General features: G+C 43.7%; 1 protein-coding gene across 10 annotated transcripts in view; it reads right to left on the reverse strand.

Annotated features, from left to right (window-relative positions):
- LOC309807115 (uncharacterized protein) overlaps nt 1–22,066 on the reverse strand; it is a 155,773-nt gene that overhangs the window by 101,659 nt on the left and 32,048 nt on the right. For 9 of the 10 annotated variants that reach the window (XR_014294515.1, XR_014294516.1, XR_014294517.1 and 6 more), the window contains exon 2: nt 13,528–13,592. The exons of the other annotated variant lie outside the window; for it this stretch is intronic. The gene's annotated coding sequence lies outside the window, so the exon portion shown is untranslated. The remainder of the gene's footprint in view (nt 1–13,527; nt 13,593–22,066) is intronic. 10 annotated transcript variants of the gene reach the window in all.

Raw genomic sequence — 22,066 nt, forward strand, 5'->3', positions numbered from 1 at the left:
GGTTTTTTATGTTTTGCAAGTATTCATCAAATGTTTATTGCTTGAATGAATGACAAATAATTTCTTCCAACAATCTTCAAACTGCTTAACACTATGACAATATTTAGCGTTTCAAATTTCACATGACCTTAGTCTTTCCGTGCTCTAGTTTCTAAAAGCACGTGGGACCTTCCCGGACCAGGGCTTGAACCAGTGTGCCCTGCACTGGCGGGCGGATTCTTCACCAAGGAGCCACCAGGGAAGTCCCTGTGCATTCATTTTCAAAAAAATAATAAGGCCGGATGAATTCAGAACTAGGTGCAGAAACCTCTTCCAGTGAGATACAGAATCTCTGCTGTTTAGGCAGATTTAGAGAACAACTTTTCCAACCACTTATTAAAGAGACCAATACTCCATGAAAAAAATTTATCATTTGTACAGAGAGAAAACCAAACTCCAGCTTTGCATCAATATAATATTTGCTACTAAGAGAACCATAAGCTCTTTTTTGAAAATCTCTGGAATAAACATCAAAACTGAGCTGCCTTCGGCTCAGACAAATAAAATTCCCTTTCTACCCGTCTCCTACAACTTTCTATACTCATTCAGGTTGTGTCCTTCACTATCCTCTTTCCGGTGCTGGAACAATCAGTCATTTTACTTTAGGACCAAACTATTTTTGTTCCTGTTAATAAACAAAACTACATCGCATTATCTTGCATACAAAGTTGTACCTCTCGGTTGCTGGAACCAAGCAGGACCATGCAGGGCCCTTCCATGTCCCCTGCCTCTTGTTTGTAAAATAGCTGCAGTCTCCCAGGCCTCCCCTGAGTCACCAAAGAACAGGTTCAAGCAGTTACTGATTAGGACAACAGCAGTCACAGAATCTTTAGTTCCTCCCGAAGGACATAAGTAACAGTGTCAGACACACATTCCTAACTTGTTTTGCAGATACTAAAACCACTACAAGAGGAGAAAGCTAACTGTATGATGACCAGACTGGAGCTATGACACAAGCTGCTCCATCTTGAGCAGACCTGAACCGATGGCTTACACAATTCCAGGAACTGGCCTCAAGGAAATGGGAACAAACCAACACTGGAATTGAAGATTAACTGTGCCTGAAACAATCAACATGACACTGACCACACCGCTGCATGACCAATTTCAAGAGGATGGTCAGAGCTGACTGTGCTACTCTGCACGGAGCCCCCACCGGCACAGCCCAGAGACTTCCCGTCTTTTCCCTATCAACCCCTTTTCCCTCTCATTGGCAACTGGGAGATGGTATTGGGGACACTAGCCCACCATCTTCCCAGGTTGCCAGCTTCCTGAATAAAGCATCTTTCTTCTTCCACCAACCTTTGTCTCTGGAACACTGACTTCTGAGCGATGAGCAGCTGAACCTGAGTTCTGTTCCAGCCGATAACATCACTATGGGTCAAGTCTCATTCATAGTATATTAATACTAACTTGGAACCAAAGTTACTTCCATTTCACAAAGAAAACTAGGAGTGAATGATCGACAACTGCCCATCACACATCAGCATTTCAGGCTAGCAGAGCTCATGAACACACATAACACAACTTTACACAGCCACAAACATCCCTTACACAACTTATTCAAGTGGCAGAGACAAACACATTCATTAACACACCCACAGACAGAGCCTCTAGGTAACAAGTAAACATATGCAGCAAGAGCATATAACTTGAGATTATGCTTAGTAATCAATGCCTCAGGTTTCTGTCTTGCTTACAAATGACCTCGGTATCCAATGATTATCCAGTAAGTAACACAATTTAGTATCAGTTCAAGGGTTTACGTAAACTGAAGATCTGGGAATTTATCGACAAGCTAACACAGTAGAAAACATAGTTACTGTTGAAAGAAAGTCTGTCAGAATAAAAACTAAATGTGGTTAAACACAAACTTACATTTTTCATAACCTTAAACATTAAGTAGAAGTAATATGAGCTTAGTTGATGGGCACACCTATATAAATTTAGGAAGAACACACCCAAGTAGAATTGTTTTAAATGTATGCCTAATACTGATAAATAAGATACGAATAACTTTTTATTAAACCAAAAATATTAAACTAGCTTCATGTGTCAAAGATTTACCTAAATTATGTAAACTTGAAGTCTTTAAATTTCTGAGTTGATTTTTTTTTTTTTTTTTTTGGCTGCACCGAGGGGCTTGCTGGATCTTAGGTTCCTGACCAGGGACTGAACCTGGACCCTGGCAGTGAAAGCACCGAGTCCTAACCACTGGACCGCTGGGGAATTCCCTGACTTGATTTCAATAAGAATATTTTTCTAGCACATTTAAAGTATTAGAAGTTCTAATTCCTTTCTCTCTGAGAATTTTAGGGATATATAATTTTTATAAGCACATTTGTATCTTTGTAAGCCAATCAGGACAGAAACCCTTTAATTTAACAGACTCTACAATCTACTTTAATAGATCCAGAAGTAGGAAAACATTACATACTCGCACTGTCAGAGGTAAAGACCTCTTTGAATTACAGACACACAGACATACAGAGAAATGGAACTTTTACCTGCAGTTTTAAGTCTTAGACTTGAGTCAGGAATAAACACTCACCAGTCTAGATATTAAAGAGCCGTTCTCATCCCATTGGGCAAGAGATTCTTAATTGATTTGAGCTTGTCAAAGTAGACAAATAGACAAACAGAAAAGACTAAGAAAAGACTAACAAACTAGATCCTCTGTTACCTCTCACCTAACTGAGATCAGTTCTGTAGAAACTTAATCCCTTTAGAGACCATCAAGTCTTCAAACGACAGAGCCAAACTCAGAACCACTGCTGCCACCAATGGGGAACCACTTCGCTGGAATCTGAAAACAAAGGAGAAACACAAAAGTAATAGAAGGGGAAACTAAAGAAACAGAAAGTGAGCCAAGTTCAAAGGCTGCTTGGGTTCACCCCTGGGAGAGGAGACAAGATGTACCTGGGCTTCACTGGCTCATGAAATACACCACTTGTTGCTGGGCTTTTACAGCTTTATTTACGTAGAACTGATATACAAAATCTAGCCCATGTTTAATGTATATAACTTGATGAGTTTGGACATATGCACACACCTGTGATATCATCACCACCATCACGGTAATATACTCATCACTTCCAAAAGATTCCTTCTATCCCTCTGTGTGTGTGTATGTGTGTTAGAAAGACGGAACACAGCACCAGGTACATGAAAAGGTGCTCAACGTCACTAATCATCTGGGAAATGCAAATCAAAATCATCATGAGATACTACCTCACATCTGTTAGAATGCCTACAATTTTTTATTTTTTTTTAAAGATAAGAGTTGTCAAGGTGGTAGAGAAATCGTAACCCTTGCATATTGTACGCAGGAATGTAACATTGTGCAGGCACTGTGGAAAACAGTATGGAGTTTTCTCAAAATCTTTTAAATAAAATTTCCATATGATCCAGCAATCCCACTTCTGGGTGTACAGGCCCAGCTCAGAGACACTGCAGCTTCAGTTCCAGAACACTGCAATGAAGCCAATACCGCCATAAAGCGAGTCACATGAAATATCTGGTGTACCCATGCATGAAAAGCTTCTGTTTACACTATACTGTAGTCTGTTAAGTGTGCGACAGCCTTGTGTCTAAACAAACAATGTACATACCTTTATTGAAATATACTTTGGGGAAGAGAAATATAGATCAATGGAACAGGATAGAAAGCCCAGAGATAAGCCCACGCACATATGGTCACCTTAGCTTTGATGAAGGAGGCAAGAATATACAATGGAGAAAAGACAGCCTCTTCAATAAGTGGCGCTGGGAAAACTGGACAGCTACCTGTAAAAGAATGAAATGAGAACACTACCTAACACCATAACACAAAAATAAACTCAAAATGGATTGAAGACCTAAAGGTAAGGCCAGACACTGTCTAACTCATAGAGGAAAACACAGGCAGAACACTCTATGACATAAATCACAGCAAGATCCTTTTTGACCCACCCCCTACAGAAATGGAAATAAAAACAAAAATAAACAAATGGGACCTATTCAAACTTAAAAGCTTTTCCACAGGAAAGGAAACCATAAACAAGACAAAAAAACAACTCTCAGAGTGGGAGAAAATAGTTGTAAATGAAGCAACTGACAAAGGATTAATCTCCAAAATATACAAGCGGCTCACGCAGCTCAATATCAAAAAAACAAACAACTCAATCCAAAAGTGGACACAAGACCTAAATGGACATTTCTCCAAAGAAGATATAAGATTGCCAACAAACACATGAAAGGATGCTCAACGACACTAACCATTAGAGAAAGGCAAATCACAACTACGGTGAGGTATCAGCTCACACCACTCAGCATGGCCATCACCAAAAAATCTACAAACAATAAATGCTGGAGAGGGTGTGGAGAAAAGGGAACCCTCCCCCTGCACTGTGGGTGGGAATGTACATTGATACAGCCACTACGGAGAACAGTATGGAGGTTCCTTAAAAAACTGAAAATAGGGCTTCCCTGGTGGTGCAGTGTTTAACAATCCTCCTCCCAATGCATGGGACATGGGTTCGAGCCCTGGTCCGGGAAGATCCCACATGCCGCAGGGCAACTAAGCCCGTGTGCCACAACTACTGAGTCTGCACTCTAGAGCCCGCGAGACACACCCACTGAGCCCGCATGCCACAACTACTGAAGCCCGCATGCCTAGAGCCCGCGCTCCACAACAAGAGAAGCCACCGCAATGAGAAGCCCGCGCACCACAACACTGAAGCACCTGCTTGCTGCAATTAGAGAAAGCCCGCGTACAGCAACAAAGACCCAACACAGCCAAAAATAATGAATAGATAAAAATACATAAATTTATACAAAAAAAACCCAACTAACAATAGAACTACCATATGATCCAGCAATGCCACTACTGGGCATATACGCTGAGAAGTCCATAATTCAAAAAGAGACACGTACCACAATGTTCGCTGCAGCACTATTTACAATAGCCAGGACATGGAAGCAACTTAAGCGTCCACTGACAGATGAATGGATAAAGAAGATGGGGCACATATATACCATGGAATTTGACTGAGCCATAAAAACAAACGAAATTGAACGATTTGTAGTGAGGTGGATGGACCTAGAGTCTGTGAAACAGACTGAAGTAACTCAGAAAAAGATAAACAAATACCGTATGCTAACACATATTTATGGAATCCAAAGGAAAAAAAGTGGTTCTGATGAACCTAGTGGCAGGACAGGAATAGAGATGCAGACGTAGAGAATGCACTTGAGGACACGGGGAGGGGGAAGGGTAAGCTGGGACGAAGCGAGATGGAAACCAAAGGAAAAAAAAAGTGGTTCTGATGAACCTAGTGGCAGGACAGGAATAAAGACGCAGACATAGAGAATTCACTTGAGGACACGGGGAGGAGGAAGGGTAAGCTGGGACGAAGTGAGACAGTGGCATGGACACATGTACACTACCAAATGTAAAACCGATAGCTAGTGGGAAGCAGCCGCATAGCACAGGGAGATCAGCTCAGTGCTCTGTGTCCACCTAGAGGGGTGGGAAAGGGAGGGTGGGAGGGAGACGCAAGATGGAGGGGATATGGGGATACAGGTATACATACAACTGATTCACTTTGTTATACAGCAGAAAGTAACACAACGCTGTAAAGCAATTATACTCCAATAAAGATGTTAAAACAAAATACTTTAGGGACTTCCCTGGTGGTCCAGTGGTTAAGAATCCGCCTTCCTACAGGGGGCGCAGGTTTGATCCCTGGTCGGGGAACTGAGATCCCACGTGATGTGGTGTGCAGCACAGCCGAAACAAAAAGAAAATTAAAAATACTTTACTGCTAAAAAATGCTAACCATCATCTGAGCCTTCGGCGAGTAGTAACCTTTTTGCTGATGGAGGGTTTGAAATAGTGTGAGAATTACTAAAATATGACCCAAAGACAAGAAGTGAGCAACTACTGTTGGAAATACAGTGCCAACAGACTTGCTCAACAAAGAGTTGCCGCAAACCTTCAATTTGTGAAAAACACAAGATCCGGGAGGCACAATAACTGTAATAGAATATAATGTAATAGAATATAATACAATATAATATAGCCTGTATATTCAAAGAAAAGGAAATCAATATCTAGAAGAGATACATGCACCTCTATAGTCATTACAGCATTATTCACCAGAGCCAAGGTAGGAAAAAAATGCAAATTTTCATCCACAGAGAAATGGATAAAGAAAATGGGGTATATACATAGGATATTATTCAGACTTTCCTATTAGAAGGAAATCCTACCAGTTGTGACAACGGGGATATAAACAGAACACATTATGATAGGTGAAATAAGTCAGTCACAGAAGGACAAAACTGTGTGTTTCCACTTATATGAGGTGAGGTATCTAAAAGAGTCACCCAAAAATTGTCAGGGGTGGGGGAGGAGAGAATGGGGAGTTGTTCAACGGGTATAAAGTTACAGTTACACAGGATGAATACGTTCTAGAGAACTGCTGTATGACTAAGCATCTCTAGTTAACGAGGCACACGATTGTTTTCGTTTGAATTAAAAAAGTTTAATTCAAGTGTAACTGACCTACAACACTATGTTAGTTCCAGGTGCATAATATCAATATTTCTGTACATTAGAAAATGATCACCAAGATTAACTCTAGTTATGGTCTAGTTACCATCCGTCACTGTACAAAGTTATAATGCTATTGACTGTATTGCCCATGCTGTATAGTTCATTCCCATGACTCATTTATTTTCTAACTGCTTATCTGTTCCTCTTAATCTCCCTCGCCTATTTCACTCATCCACCTACCCTCTTCTGGCAACCACCTGTTTGTTCTCTGTACCTATGAGTCTGTTTCTGTTTAGTGACATTAGTTCATTTGTTTTGTTTTTTAGAGTCCACATACAAATGAGATCATACGGTATTTGTCTTTCTGACATATTGCACTTAGCATAATACACTCTAGCTCCATCCACGTTGCCACAAAATGGCAAGATTTCATTTCTTTTTAATTTTTAAAAATTTATTTATTTTACTTTTGGCTGCATTGGGTTTTTGTTGCGGCACGCAGCCTCTTTTCTAGTTGCGGCGAGCGGGGATTTCTCTTCCTTGCGGTGCATGGCCTTCTAATTGCGGTGGCTTAGCTTGTTGCAGAGCATGGGCTCTAGGTGAGCGGGCTTCAGTAGCTGTGGTACATGGGTTCAGTAGTTGTGGCTCACAGGCTCTAGAGCGTGGCTCAATAGTTGTGGCACACGGGCTTAGCTGCTCCGTGGCATGTGGGATCTTCCCGGACCAGGGCTTGAACCCATTTCCCCTGCACTGGCAGGCGGATTCTTAACCACTGCATCCACAGGAAAGCCCCTCATTCTTCTTCTTCTTTTCTTTTTTTCTGGCTAATAGTCCATTGTGTGTGTGTGTACAGTTATATATATATACATATATATGTGTATATATATATATACGTATACATATAAATATATATGTATATATGACACATCTTCTTTATCCATTCATCTATGGATGGACACTTAGGTTGCTGCTATACACTGGCTATTATAAATAATGCTCAATGAACATAGGGGTGCATGTGTCTTTCTGAACTAGTGTTTTTGTTTTCTTCCGAAAAAATACACAGAAGTGGAATTTCTGGATCTTATAATAGTTCTACTTTAAAAGTTTTGAGGAATGAGGTGCACTACTTTTGAAACGAAGTTTACCTGGTGATGTTAGGTGAATCCATCCAAGATCTCTGTGAAGACCTCCAAAACTGTTAAAACATAAGGGTAGGGACTTCCCTGGTGGTCCAGGGTTAAAGAATCTGCCTTACAATGCAGGGTACCTGGGTTCAATCCCTGGTCAGGACACTGAGACCCCACGTGCCACAGTGTAACTAAGGAATGGTGTGGAGGAGGTTAAGGAAAAGACCATGCCAAGCTCAGAGGCCGTTTCAGATGGCAACAAACTCCTGACATTGACTGCAAATCAAAGTTCTTTATGTGGAACAATCGAAGAGGCAGGATGGGTTCTGTTAGCAAGGTCCCCTGAGATGCCAGGTCACCTGACCCCCAGCTCCAGATGCAGAGATGTCTGGGACCCAGGCTTTGCTGGCCTGGGAAGGCTGAGGGTGCCCAGCTGCTGACAGGACACAGGAGGTGGGGGGATGAGGGGGGCCGGGGGAAAGAGTTGGTTGCCGCCCAAGGCAGACGAGCGTCTGTGCAGAACTGCCTCGGCTCAGCCTCGAGAAGCCTGGCTCAGAAATCGACAGCAAGTCTTCCAGAAGCTCTGCGCATATTCCATTCAGGTGTCACTGGCCACATCTGTGGCTGCCCGGATGAAGACTGGGGGCCCACTCGTTCACACACTGAAAGTTACTACCAAATGCAAGAGAGTGAGGGATCAGACCATGAACTACTCTAATTTTAATGCCTAAGTAGAATCACGTGCACCTTATTCTACTTTCCGGTTTTGCATTTGTAATTTCACGAAATGTGTGATTTGTGGGGCTTTTCTAATTGCTTGTCATTTTGCCTGATGCGAAAAAAACAGCACAATAAGAAAACATTATAGTTTTCACTGGTAATGGGCATAAAAATATACGCACTGTTCCTGCTTGAAAAGAGCATTAATGTGAATGTTCCAGATGATTTTCTATCTGGTGATGGGTTAAGCGGCTTGACCACATTCACTTTTATGTAAAAGGAAGATGAGAAAATTGCACTCTTCTTGCACTTTAAACTTTAAGAAAATGGATTTCAGGAAACCTGGATAACAAATTAAGAAAGCAATCAGAACTGCAAATATTTAGGGGTTTTAGGTTAGTTTCAAAACACAAGGGAACAACCCATGATGTATGTGTCTTAAAAGACCCCTTGGTACAGTAAGATGCCACAGACAGCCTTGTAATCACAGAACTCAGAACTGGTTACACATTTCCCACAAGCCACTTTCTCACTGTTAGGTTAACAGTGTCGGCTCACTCCCCTGCTTGGGGGCAGAGAGGACCGGTCTCCTTTCCTTTCTGAGATTCCTTTCATGAGTGGCTAGAAAGCTTAAGCACTGGAATTTCATTAAAGAAAAGGAGTATTCCTCAGAGGATTGTAAATGACACAACCCCAAGAGGACTTTAACAGCTGCATCCCTGTGTCAGAGATCTCCCACGCATGGCTGGGGCCCAAATGACACAGAACAGTGGGGGCCCAAGGGCTGCAGTCCTAGGATGCCGCTCCCCAACCAAAAGAGTCCTCTTGCTCCTCAGGGAAAAACAAAGGTGTTCTCACACACACACAACTTCTGGAGCCAGGAAGTGAGGACCCCACCTGCCTGGCCTATCCCAGGAGAGTGGCTGATGCAGTGCCCAGAACCAGAAAGGGGAACTGAGACCCAACAGAAAGGGAACCACAAGACCGATGCATTCCTCCCCCCCGCAAAGAAGCTGCACCCCAGTAATGACCAAGGAGGGTGCTCTTCAACTAGGAATCTTATCCACACAAATGTGCTGATTTTGAGAAGCTTTTGAAATGCATGGTATTCAACCTCTCAAAGTAAAAAAAAGTAATAAATTATATAGCAATGCTGGAAAATACAGGAAAATGACAATAAACCTTGGAAAACAATGTTTACTAACAGGACCCCAACTGGAAAAATTTAGAAACATTTAAGACGACTCTGAAAGCCAGTAAGACAAGGAAAACAAAACAGAACAAAACAAAACAAAACAAGACAGTATTGGGGCAGGAAGACAGGCAGTGGACATGAACAGGCCCTTCATATAAAAACAGAAAGACACCAGTCTGAAAAGACCACAGAATGAAGGACTCCAACTACGTGACATTCTCAAAAGGGCAAAAAAACACAGACAGTAACAAGACCAGCAGCTGTCGGGGGCTTGGGGGCACTGGTAGGATGTTCTGGTAGGGCACTGGTAGGGAAGGTGGCCCCCAGGGATGTTTCGGGCAGTGAAATGGTTCTGGGTGGCACTGCAGTGGTGGCTGCAGGTCATCACACCTGTCCAAACCTGAACAGTAGGACACAGAGAGTGAGCCTTGAGACTACAGACTCCAGGGGAGAATTAGGTGTCAGTGCCGATCCATCCCTGAGATGACGCGCCACACAGGCCAGAGATGTTACCAAGGGAGGGAACCCAGAGGGACGGGTATAGGAAAGTGCGGTCTGCTCGATTCTGGTTCTCCTATAGCCCTAAAACTGCTCTAAAGACTGTCTACGAATTAAAAAGAAGAAACGGCTTCTAAGCACGTGAAAATACTCAACCTCATTCACGATTCAGAAAAACCCCAAGGGAACGTCCATACTGCTTACTGGGGCCTAGGATGAGCGGGAACACGCCGCGGCCTCGCCCCTTCCTGTCGGGCATCGCGCTGGAGCCCAGAGTCCCCCTGACTTGACCCACCGCACCCAACCCCGCGTTTCACGCCGTCCACAGTCTCTACACATGACATCTTTTGATCAGATGACTCACTGTCCCAATTACAAGGTTTCAGTTTCTCCACAGGAAGAAACCAAAACCAGCACAGAGGGGAGGCTCTTCAGTCAAACTCAGGGTCTGCCTGCCTTCACGTCCCGCTCTTCCTGACGGGAGGCCCACATCCTAAGGAAGGAGGTCCTTACCAGCACCTCAGGAGCCTCATCCAGTCCACCTCACGCTGCTCTGAGAGCCTCGCCAACCTCTGCAGCTACCCAAGTCCTGGGCACTTGAGGGCCGTCCCCCTTCCCCGAGTCACTGAGCCATGTGCTCTGACAATGCATTTAAAACCAGGCTCTCGGACTTCCCTGGTGGCACACTGGTTAAGAATCCACCTGCCAATGGTGGGCACACGGGTTAGAATCCTGGTCCGGGAAGATCCCACGTGCTGCGGAGCAACTAAGCTCGTGCGCCACAACTACTGAGCCTGCACTCTAGAGCCTGCATGCCACAACTACTGAGTCCGGGACCCGCAACTACTGAAGCCCACATGCCTAGAAGCCATGCTCCGCAATAAGAGAAGCCACCGCAATGAGAAGCCCGCGCACCACCACGAAGAGTACCGCCCACTCGCCGCAACTAGAGAACAAAGCCCGCGCGCAGCAACAGAGACCCAACGCAGCCAAAACTGAATAAGTTAAATAGTAAACAAATAAAAAATTTAAATGAATAAATAAATAAATAAAAGCAGGCTCTGCTTTGTCAGCACTCTGGCATTCCCTACGTATCGACGGGCAGGATTCCCGTCCTCTCCCCTAATTAGGTCTGTGAAGTGCCTTTCCCGAGGAGCACAGAAGCTCCTGGAAGCAGAGAATTGCTTCTTAAGATCACATGCAGAAACTGAAGACATCTGATGCTTATGTCAAAGATAAAAGACACAACACTAGATGGTGTGAAGGGTCCTCGAGGCCAAGAGCCAGGCAAGCAGGACACTTCCTCTGGGGACCCTTCCATCAGCAGAGAAGAAAATGTCCATGGCCAGAACTGGCACTCAATTCGCTTTGAGCTGAGAAGCACCCATGTAATTACACAGGCTCCCCAAAGAGTAATTACTCCCACATTTAAGAAAGGAGATGGCTTTTCAGGCAGGGAAGGCAAGTACAGTCTTCCCAGCTGGACGCACTGTGTGCTGATGGTCACGACGGAGCTGGGCCCCAGAGCTCTGCTCTCCCCTCAAACCCCCAACCTCACCCTCACCCTCAGCTGAGGAGCTGCTTCCCTGAGAACACAGAAGCCATCGGAGGGCTTCCCCACCTGCAACCCTGCTCTGCCATCCCCTCCCCACTCCAGGACCACGGGCAGCAGCTCTCCCCTCCCCCACACGCATCTACTGGATCATTCCCACTGTTATTTCTCCCATCACAACACAACACAACACAACACAACATCCTCCCCGGACCTCAGCTCCTACCCCAGCTACTGTCCAGTTTCTATTTTCCCCGTCACAGCAAAATGTCTTGAAAAAGCTGGGACCAGAACAAACCCAGTTCTCCCACTCCTCTCTCCCAAGCCTCTCCGATCAGGATTTTACCCCACAGATCCATCCAAACGCATCATCGGCGAGTTACGACCTCCCCCCAGTGCTGGGCTCGATGGTTAATGGCTCCACAGAACGGCAACCTCGTTTGTCCAGTCACCCAGGGAACCTCTAAAGTGCTTCCCACATGCAGACAAAACGCTGTGATTAATATTTTAGGAGAAATACTCAGCGTGGAGAATACACTTGAGCTGCTGGACGAAAGAGGTAGCGGCACAGAAGAAAAGTTTCTGTAACTACAGGAATGAACAGATAAGCTGTTTTAATGGTAGCAAGTATGGGATGAAGGAGAACGAATAAAAACCATTCAGAAGACGACATTAACAAGCCTCACACCACAACGTGGTAACAGGATGGAGAAGGACTTTACAATGAACTCATTTTTCTGGGCAGGTGACAGGCTGGATGATGCAACGATGAGCCGCCAGGGACAACAGGACAAGGCAAGGGGCAGGGGAGCTGTAAATAATCGTTTCTGGATCTACTGGATCTAGTAATCCGAGGTGCCCTTTGGACAAACTCCATAGAGATGCTGGCAAGTGGCTGGACAGAGGCATCTATCTGGTCCAGGTGGGAGAACTGACAGAGTTGGAGGTGAAAAGCACCAGAGGGTGAGATCAGACAGGTTGAAGAGTCATGAACCAAGGGGGAAAAGACAACACACAAAGAGGGCGGAAGAAAGAATCAGTCAGGAAGACAGCAAGGAGAGCTCTGTCACAGAAACCAACAGAGCAGACTCTGCAGATGGCAAGGCGACAGTGGTCTGAGGTGACGACTGGCAAATCTCCACTGCTTTGTATGCTGGATGCCAGGTCACCTCAACCGGATCAGGTTCCGTGGAGGGGCAGAACCAAGACCGCAGGCTGCACGATACAATTCAGCTGGGAAACAAGAATCTTTGCCAGAGACCTCACTGCATGGTGTGTAACGCGACCCTCTGAGATTGTAAGAGACAAAGAGCGCAATTTACTGGAAGGGTGACAAGGCTGTTCTTCCAGATGATCCTCATTGCATCCCTCGACTGAGCACTGGAAACAATGTACCTATGTGACAACGGTGTTCTACTGAACAGACAAGTTATATGTACTGAGTGCTCCCTGGACAGCACGCTCTCAGCTTACAGGAAGTACAAGGAAGGCACCAACGTCAACACGTTAGGGGCTGTCACTCAGGAAGGCTTGCGGCCTACAGCGGGATCCTCAAGGAAACCTTTTAACGCTCGAGAACAAAAGTGCTTCGGCAGGACAATGTAAGTCAAGCAAGGGATGGTGTTTTGCCACAAATGTCAAGAACACGAGGCTTGTACTGTGGCTCTAAGAGGATCCTGGGATCTACACGTAGAACTTGCCAGAAACACTTGGTACTGACCTGCTCCTCTACGCTTTGTCTAACCACATCTTTTACCTACTCCTACTTTCCCATTTTAACTTTTGAACTATTCGCCTCCCAAGGTGTTATCACAAAAGAACAGCAGCAGGTAAACACATAAACAGCAAAACTCACCAGAGGCTGATTCATTTTCCGCTGCTCTTGGAACAACGTGCAGGACTGTGACAGTGGAGGCGGACCTGGAGAAGGAAAACGCAGGCAGTGAAGCTACGACTGAAGCGGCTCGGGGTGCACGAGCACCCGCCCCGCGCTCCACAAGAGACACCTGTGGGAGACCCATCCTTTCACCTTCAGAAGGGCCTGTGAGAATAAGGAGGGAGCAACCACCCTCAGGTCTGTAACTCCCACGTGACTCTGGTACCTGAGGGGATACTTTATTTTTCCGTAGCGAGTGTACATTGAATCCTATTAAAATAAACCTCCGTCATTAAATATGAAATTTAAAAACGCTTATAGTTTACCTCTTCTCAGTCTGTTAACAACTTAGATCAGAACATCCACAGGATACCCAGAATAAAGGGACACACTCAGGTACGCTTCAGTCTTGCAATGATTTGTACAAACTTTACAAACTTAAGTGCGACGCTCAAAAACATCTTTTATTAAAACTGACCTTAAGTGGACAGAACACCTGCCCTAGGAGTTTGGAGTCCTGTGAGCGACCCCACGTGCACACCCGGTGAGGATCCAGGACAAGTCATCTCCCTTCTCAGGCCCCATCGCTTCCTTCCTCACCCGAGGCAGCAGGACAGAAGCCCTGCAGACTCGTCCTGCACCGATTACACTGGGCGACTCCACAGGGCACAACCCAGGGGGGCGGCGGACGCTTACAGTAGACAACCAAGGTGCTGACGCGCCTTGAGACACACGTGCGAGATGCCGAGACGGCGACAGGAGGGGGAGGACGAGGAGGATCGGGGTTGGACGGAGGGGAGGACGCGGCACGTCCCGGCCGAGCCTGTGGACCCTGCTCCACCAGGACACCCGGAGCTCACAAGTCCCAGGGGAGCCCCATCCGGAGCAGCCAGCCCTGTCCTCCAGCCCGGCCCCTCCACCTCCGGGAAGCGGTCAAACCCTCCCGGTGGCTCTACCGCGGGCCCTGGGGCGGGCAAAGCCAAGCCCCGCTCTCCAAGCCGCGGTCTCGCAAGCCCTGCTCTCCAAGGGCCGCAGGCTCCACAACCGCCTGCAGGCCTGCAGACGCAACACCTACCCCGTCGGGACTCACTCACCAGCCCCGGGCTCCCGAGGCTCCGGTCCGGGGGCTGCTCCTCGGGCGTGCTCCTCTCTCCCGGGTCTCTATTTTTAAAATATTTATAAGTAACCCATTTTGTAGAAAACACCTATCTTTCATCCTAAGAATTATGACACTTTATACTTTCATTCCAGCCTAACTTTTATACTCTATTTTCTACCATTTGGCAACTTATACCCTATGCTCTAGTCAAAAAGAATCTCATTTACAGTCACTTACATATATTGTGTTGGTTCTCAAGTCCAGGGTGTTCCTTCTGCCTAGTATGCCCCGACCTTCTCTCCACGTGGAACATTCCTACTGACGTTCAAAACCTAATTCCAAGACCCCTCATTGTTGGCATTCTCTTTAATATCCCCTAGAAGGGTTACTGACTCCAAGTTCTGTTTTACAAATTTATATTTTTATGATCTATTTATTTAATAGCTTATCCCTATTCGATTGTAATGAGTTGTTCATGCATCTCTCACACTCTCTTTTGAGTTCCTCTGGCCTTTTTCTTTTATCTCTTACCCATAAGCACAGTGTTTGCCCCATAGTACGTGCTCAACGTGTTGGCTGATGAGTGAAAAAAGACACCTTTTAGCTCTAATCATTTGTGAAATTTCATTTAAAATGACATCAGATTACCCTTTGTTTCCTAACTTAATTTCTAGTACTATAGAATGTACACTCAGAACATCGTCAGTGGCCTACAGAAACAGTGTTCTCACTGGACTTCATGCATATAGTCAACCCCCTTATAACTTTCTCTGGCATACAACTGCCAGACATGTTATTAAGGAAAAAAAAAAAAAAAAAAGATGTACCAACCCCTCACCTATTAGAAAACTTCCAAAAGCTCTCCATTCCTTATGGTATCTTTTCTACTTGATTTTTCAAATACCTCTGTCTTACTTCAACTATTCAGAACTGCCTTTTCCACCTTTGGCTTTCATTTTCAATTTCATTCATATCATTATCTGCACTTACCCATAGAACCTAAGCATATTTCAGTTTCTTATGCAAGTTTCCTCACTAGAGGTCAAAGGGGCAAGGACTATTGTGATAAAATATTAAATAAATAGACGATAGAACTTTGTTCTATTGGTCTGGGAAAATTACTACCTGAAACAAAATAATTCTGGAAACTGAAGGGATCAGACCAGTCAGCTTTGTTTACTTCAGACTCAAATCAATGTCTTGTCTTTACCTGAGCTCTGGTTACATTTAGAAAAAAGTACTGTAAATACAGTGAATGAGCAAGGCCACTACCTGAGACGTGTCTGGGTCCTTAGTATAGTAACTGGGGGAATGGTAAGCGTTGGTCAATGTTTGCTGATTGATGACTCAATACATCTGGTTAAGCCTCACCATCAGAATTCCAGATTTTTTAACAAGCTTCTCAGTCTTTTCAACCCAAAGAAAAAACTAAAGAAAACCAGATGACAAGAATTTCAAATTGTAAAATATCCTGGTTGTCAAATTTAAATAGGGATATCCTGTGCAATGGAGAGGCTGGCTGGTGCCAATTTCACATTTTGTTCTCTAGTGTCCGGACGAAGCCTGCTCTGCCAGGGAGCTGACAGGTCGAGAGCACTCCAGCTTCCACAGACACCCGAGAACTTTCTATTTTTCATGGTCTTCCTGCCTTACCTAAGGGAAGGACTATATTCACAATGAAAAGAGTTATGATTAATCACCAATAGTGAGATTCTTCCACTTTCTGGGTGCTCACGTTGAAAGTCTGGTATAGTCAACACTCCCTCTAACATAGATCGTGTATTGAAATGAGAAAACTATCACCTAATATGGCCAGAGAGATGAAGGGACTTGGCCCAGCTGAGCCCAGGAGACACCTCTAATTCAAAACCTCAACCATTAACATAGTGATTGTGATCAAGGGGACTTACAGGACATAAGAGATTCAAAAAGCATATTAATCCACCTCCGGCAACACTGCCAGTTTAAAAGAATGATTAACCTTCTCTCCCACTTGATTCAACCTGGCTATGTATTATACCACTCTAAATGCTAGCAGACTCTATGCTTATGGCTTCCATTAGGTAGCACTTAGTATACGCGAAAACTTTCTTCAAGAAGTAGTTACTTTTGAAACCATAAACGTTTCAGTTGGGAAAAGAGAAAAAGAAAGGAGGTGCAAGTAAAGGGAACTAGGAAAAAATAAGAAAATACCCTCAAATATAAACATGTTCATTCAAAAAATAATTTAAAGGGGATTTAAACGATACTAGGTGAGCATTTATTCTGTTTCTGCTTTAAATAAAGCATTCTGTTCTATTTGTTAGGTGTTGTACTTGTTTAGTATCTAATGTCTGTTAAAAACCTCTCGAAAGAGATGTATTCATTCTGGTATCCTAAGCACCTATCTGGATGAACAGCACAAGCAATGGGAAGTCATGGGGCATAATGGACCTTGCAAAGGCTCTGGAATCCATCTCTTACTTATGGTCTTTGAGACTCAGGCTCCTCCTCTATGTAGTGTTCATAAAACTTAGTGGAGATAGAACACTAGGGACACAGAAGGTCAAAGCAGGTATTTACTACGACTTTTCAAATATCTTCCTTTAGGAAAACAAATATATTTTATTTGCAATGAGGCTTTCTTGTGAATTTTATTCTTCTAAAGAAAAACATTTTTAGTGAACAACTGATTCGTTTGCCTCCCTGTGCTACTTTATTGACAATACTCAGGTAGGGGTGGTTTTCTCTCAAGCAGTTACCTCCATGTGATTTGTATTTCAGACCTTCCTAAAAGCATGTTTTCCTGCTCTTTCTTTCCACCCCATCCCAGCTCTACTTAAAATATTGTGATCCTCTATTAAAATGCACAGAACCCTATAAGGAGAAGCAAAATGTTTGTCACTGCCAGCTCTGGTATGCATATATCAGAGAATAAATTATAACTGATGAAGACAGAAATGGGACCCATATCTGACTGACTTCAGAAACCAGAAGTATAGGGCTTCCCTGGTGGCGCAGTGGTTGAGAGTCCGCCTGCCGATGCAGGGGACACGGGTTCGTGCCCCGGTCCGGGAAGATCCCACATGCCGTGGAGCGGCAAGGCATGTGAGCCATGGCCGCTGAGCCTGCGCATCCGGAGCCTGTGCTCCGCAACGGGAGAGGCCACAACAGTGAGAGGCCCGCATACAGCAAAAAAAAAAAAAAAAGAAAAAAAGAAACCAGAAGCGTAGCTACTACAAGCTGATGAATTGGAACTCAGATCAAGGCCTAGAGTGGAGAGGAGTCTTCTGATCACAAGGGGAAAGTAAACAAAGGGCAGCGTTTAATTATTTAATAATAAGTAAGAGAATGACTATGGTGTTTTTACAGAACAGGATATAATATTGAAATAAAACCCCCCAAAGTGACACAGAAACATAATGCAATCCTCTTAAGCTACAACCCTTCCTAAACCAAATCATACCATTCTCTTCACACAGCCTGGAAAGTCAAAAGAAAGGGGATACTGATCTGCATCACACTGGCATTAGAAGCAGATCTAGTTTTAATGAAGTTTTACTTCATGGACTGAAGTTTCCCCCCAAAAAGGGTAAGCTTTTTTCTCAAGAAACATCATTGTGTAATAATCAAGGAGCCAGGGATGGTGGTATTCATTGTTCTAAGTACAGGGATTTGTTTTGCAGAAAGAAGTACCAATCAGAAAGAAAACTGACCAATAATTACTTAACAAAACTGCTTCAGAAGTAGATTTCTAAATCTACTTTTAGATTAATTGATAGTTAGAAAAATCTTACTAAGTTTATTCATTTAGAGGAAATTTGTGCAAGCCTCTGAAACCAAGAGGTATTGTATCAAAAGAGATAAGGTCACTAGACACTTATGTAAGAGCTACTTCTTCCTCAAATGGCCACCATATAGTCATTTCTGACTATTACATTACCAAGAAGTAACAATGCACCTTTAGGAAACTAGTATGAAAGAAAAACATAATCAAATTTTTTGCAGGTGACTCTTTGATCTCATAGGTGTGTGTTAATTTTCCAAAGTTGGGACTGGATCCCGCCTTTACAAAATGCTCCTTGAAATATCGCATTGAAAATCTTCTCTTTTACTCCTTATTGTAAACACTGTATATGTTTTTAAGAAGACCAATAAAAAATATGGACTATGGGGCTGCCCTGGTGGCGCAGTGGTTGAGAGTCTGCCTGCCGATGCAGGGGACACGGGTTCGTGCCCCAGTCCAGGAAGATCCCACATGCCACGGAGCGGCTGGGCCCGTGAGCCAGGGCCGCTGAGCCTGCGCGTGCGGAGCCTGTGCTCTGCAACAGAAAGTGCCACAGCAGTGACAGGCATGCGTACCGCAAAAAAAAAAAAAAATATATATATATATATATATATGTGTGTGTATATATATATATATACACACATACATATATATGGACTATGAAATTATTTTTCCAGTAGTGAAATTATGGAGAATATGACTTGCATTTCTACTGTATTCCCGCAAAAAGAGGAAGTCCTTTTCCACAAAGACTGTCATCAATGTTAACTCTGGGAGAAAAGTATTTGTAGTTGTCTCATGCTTTGTGGTGAGAGACTCTCACTTTTCCCCGTCTCTATTGTGGGAAACAGGGCACACTTTGGGCTGAGAATTCATGCTGTGGTCGGAAAAGAAAGAAACGAAAACTACCCTCATTAACACTGCTCTTTAACAAGTTCAGCAAATGGGCCTCAGGCATTCTAAACAGCAGCAATTAAAAAATAACTCTAGATTTCATACATTTCTTCCGGTAGGATGAAAAGCTGAGGTATGTTAACTTTAATTTTATGGTTTGGGTGAATACAGAGTTCGATTACTCCCTGTCAAAGCAGAAATCAGCCTTTTACAGGGAATAAGTGCTAATTAAGCAAAGCAGAGTAAGCATGTCATATGAAGTATATTTGATTCTTTCCTGTGCACTGTGGCTGCACAAGCTCTAACCAGTTTCCGGAGGGACCATCAGTGCTCCCTAAGAATGCCAATGCAGTGTTCCGTCCAGTTAGTGGGGTGCAGAGACCACTCAGAATGCTGATGCTTTCCACAAAGGAGATGGGGCTAGGGAGGCAAATGCAATCAGGGAGTATTACCTCTGTCTTGTGTGCCTGCTACAAAACAGTGTCCTCTCAAGACTGCTCTATCCCTTCTTTGCTTTATACGTGTATGTGTAAGTTTGTGTAGGTAAGCTTTACAAGTCTCTCATAAGAGAAAACTAAAAATGCCCAGGAAAAAGACAAAACTGCTTCAACAGAGAAAGGTTTCTCTGTTCCAGTTGAAGAGGATATAGAGTTAATAACAGGAAATATCCATCCCCTGAAACTGTAGGAAACATGGATGCTTCCACAATTTATTCAAGGTCTCACTGACCAGGCTGTAATTTTAATTATTATTTCTTATGATTATGGTAGATAAAAAGTCTCAGTAGTATGCTAAAACTCTTGAACACTTGTTGACCTTTTTTCTTGATAGCTTTCCTCCTGCCAGGCTCCAGCCAACAGTAGCAGTAACAGATATCCAGATCTTAAGAGGATAGAAGTATAATGGTGCACTGAATATGGAAAGGAAGAACCAGTAATGGTTCCTATACATTCATAACGCGAATCAGCATCAAACTAAGGAAAAAAGCTTCCCCAAGAAGTTGACAGCAAATAGTTTCGCCTCTTAATGCACTGAGGAAACAACTTTGAAGTTATCCGTAGCCACCACTTCTGAAGCGACCAGTAGCTTTGCGACTACTACTTTACTTGTATTAGATTAATTTATATTAGAGTTTATTTAATGTAATTGCTCACAAATTTTAAACCATTTTGTAGTGTTCTGTATCTGTTCAAATGAAATGCTTTCCTAAGCTCAAGATCAGTGTTTTTATGTTGTGTAAATTATGAAATTACTGTGGAATATCTGGTAAACTTGATAGGAAACCCCAGATGTCAGCACTTTGCTGGGCAAGATTTAAAGTGGTCCACACCACTAACCCTCATCAGGAGCAGTAGCAGTGGGCTAAGTCATAAGGGCACGCCCATCCATTACATTCACCCAGGATACCGTGAGTGAGAATCAAAGGGCAGTGAGACAGAGACCTCTACGCTCAGATTCCACTGCCAAGAAATGGCCTAAGTCAGCTCTTGTTGTTGAAGAAAATAACCCTTTAGGAATCAGACTGAATCCTATTTTAAGTTTTAGAGGAGGAAGGATACTATTTAAACATTAATGAAATGTGCCTCTCTTTTTTTATCAGCATAGAAATTTATTTCAATTCAAAAGAATATGGTTATATTTAGCATAGTGTAATAATTATCTAAAGCACGTATCATCGCTGGCTCTGAAACAGTTCTAAAGATGTCATTCTTTTGAAGTAAAAAATATGCAGTAAAAATGTACAAGGAAGCAAAAATATGAAAAAAACAGTTTGCTGAGTATGGGAAGTTGTTACAAGAGGGGCACACCAAGATAATTGTAAGAGTCCAAATTACATAACGTGCAGCAAGGAGTTCTCTTGCTTTAACAACTCCTAGAAAATAAACCAGTAATCTCAATGCAAGAATATCACCACTGGGATAACAGGACAAATTTTCTGAGGCACACAGGTAGTAATTCACTATACTTCCCCTTTCTCTAATACCTTTTCTCACACCAATTTCTTTTCTTTCCTCGAGGATAGATTTTATCCTGTTGAAAACAATTTTAGTTTTATTTGTAAAGTGGAGTAAATAATATCCTGAGTGAAGTAGGCAGCGTTTTAGCTGAAGATGCTCAGGAATCAAACTTTTGAAAAAGGCCAATCAGCTAGCTAGCTAGCAGTTACCATCAGTGGCTTGCAGAAAAAAAAATTACAGATGATATGTTTGTTAAATAGATAAAAAGAATAAGCAGTTTAAAATGGGTGAAAAATCCCAGGATCTATTGTGACCTAGACCAGAGGTCCCTAACCTTTTTGGAACCAGGGACCGGTTTCCTGGAAGCAAATTTTTCCAGGGAGGGGAGGCGGGGTGTGTGGGGTTCAGGCGGTAATGTGAGCCATAGGGAGCGGCAGATGAAGCTTATAGCTGGCTTGCTTGCGACTCACCTCCTGCTGTGCAGCCCAGTTCCTAAGAGGCTGTGGACTGGTACCTGTCCAAGGCCAAGGGGTTGGGGACCCCTGACCTAGACACTCAAAAGCAGACAGTTGACCTTTGATTAAGCCCATTTTCCTGTGGAGTGAGCCATAAGGGGCTCCAAGACACAGCTTGGTTTCAATGTTTCAGTGTTCACAGCCAGAGGGCAAACTCAGAATGTCTCCTCCTCTTGCAAAAACTGGACCACGAATGAGAAGTCTTTTTTAGAGTAGCCCTTCACGCACAACATCCCTGCAGATCTGATGGGCTTGACTGCCCAGAAGGATTGGGCTCTTCGTGCTG

This window comes from Mesoplodon mirus (genome assembly GCF_964341445.2).
Source record: "Mesoplodon mirus genome assembly, chromosome: 7".
Taxonomy (NCBI): domain Eukaryota; kingdom Metazoa; phylum Chordata; class Mammalia; order Artiodactyla; family Ziphiidae; genus Mesoplodon; species Mesoplodon mirus.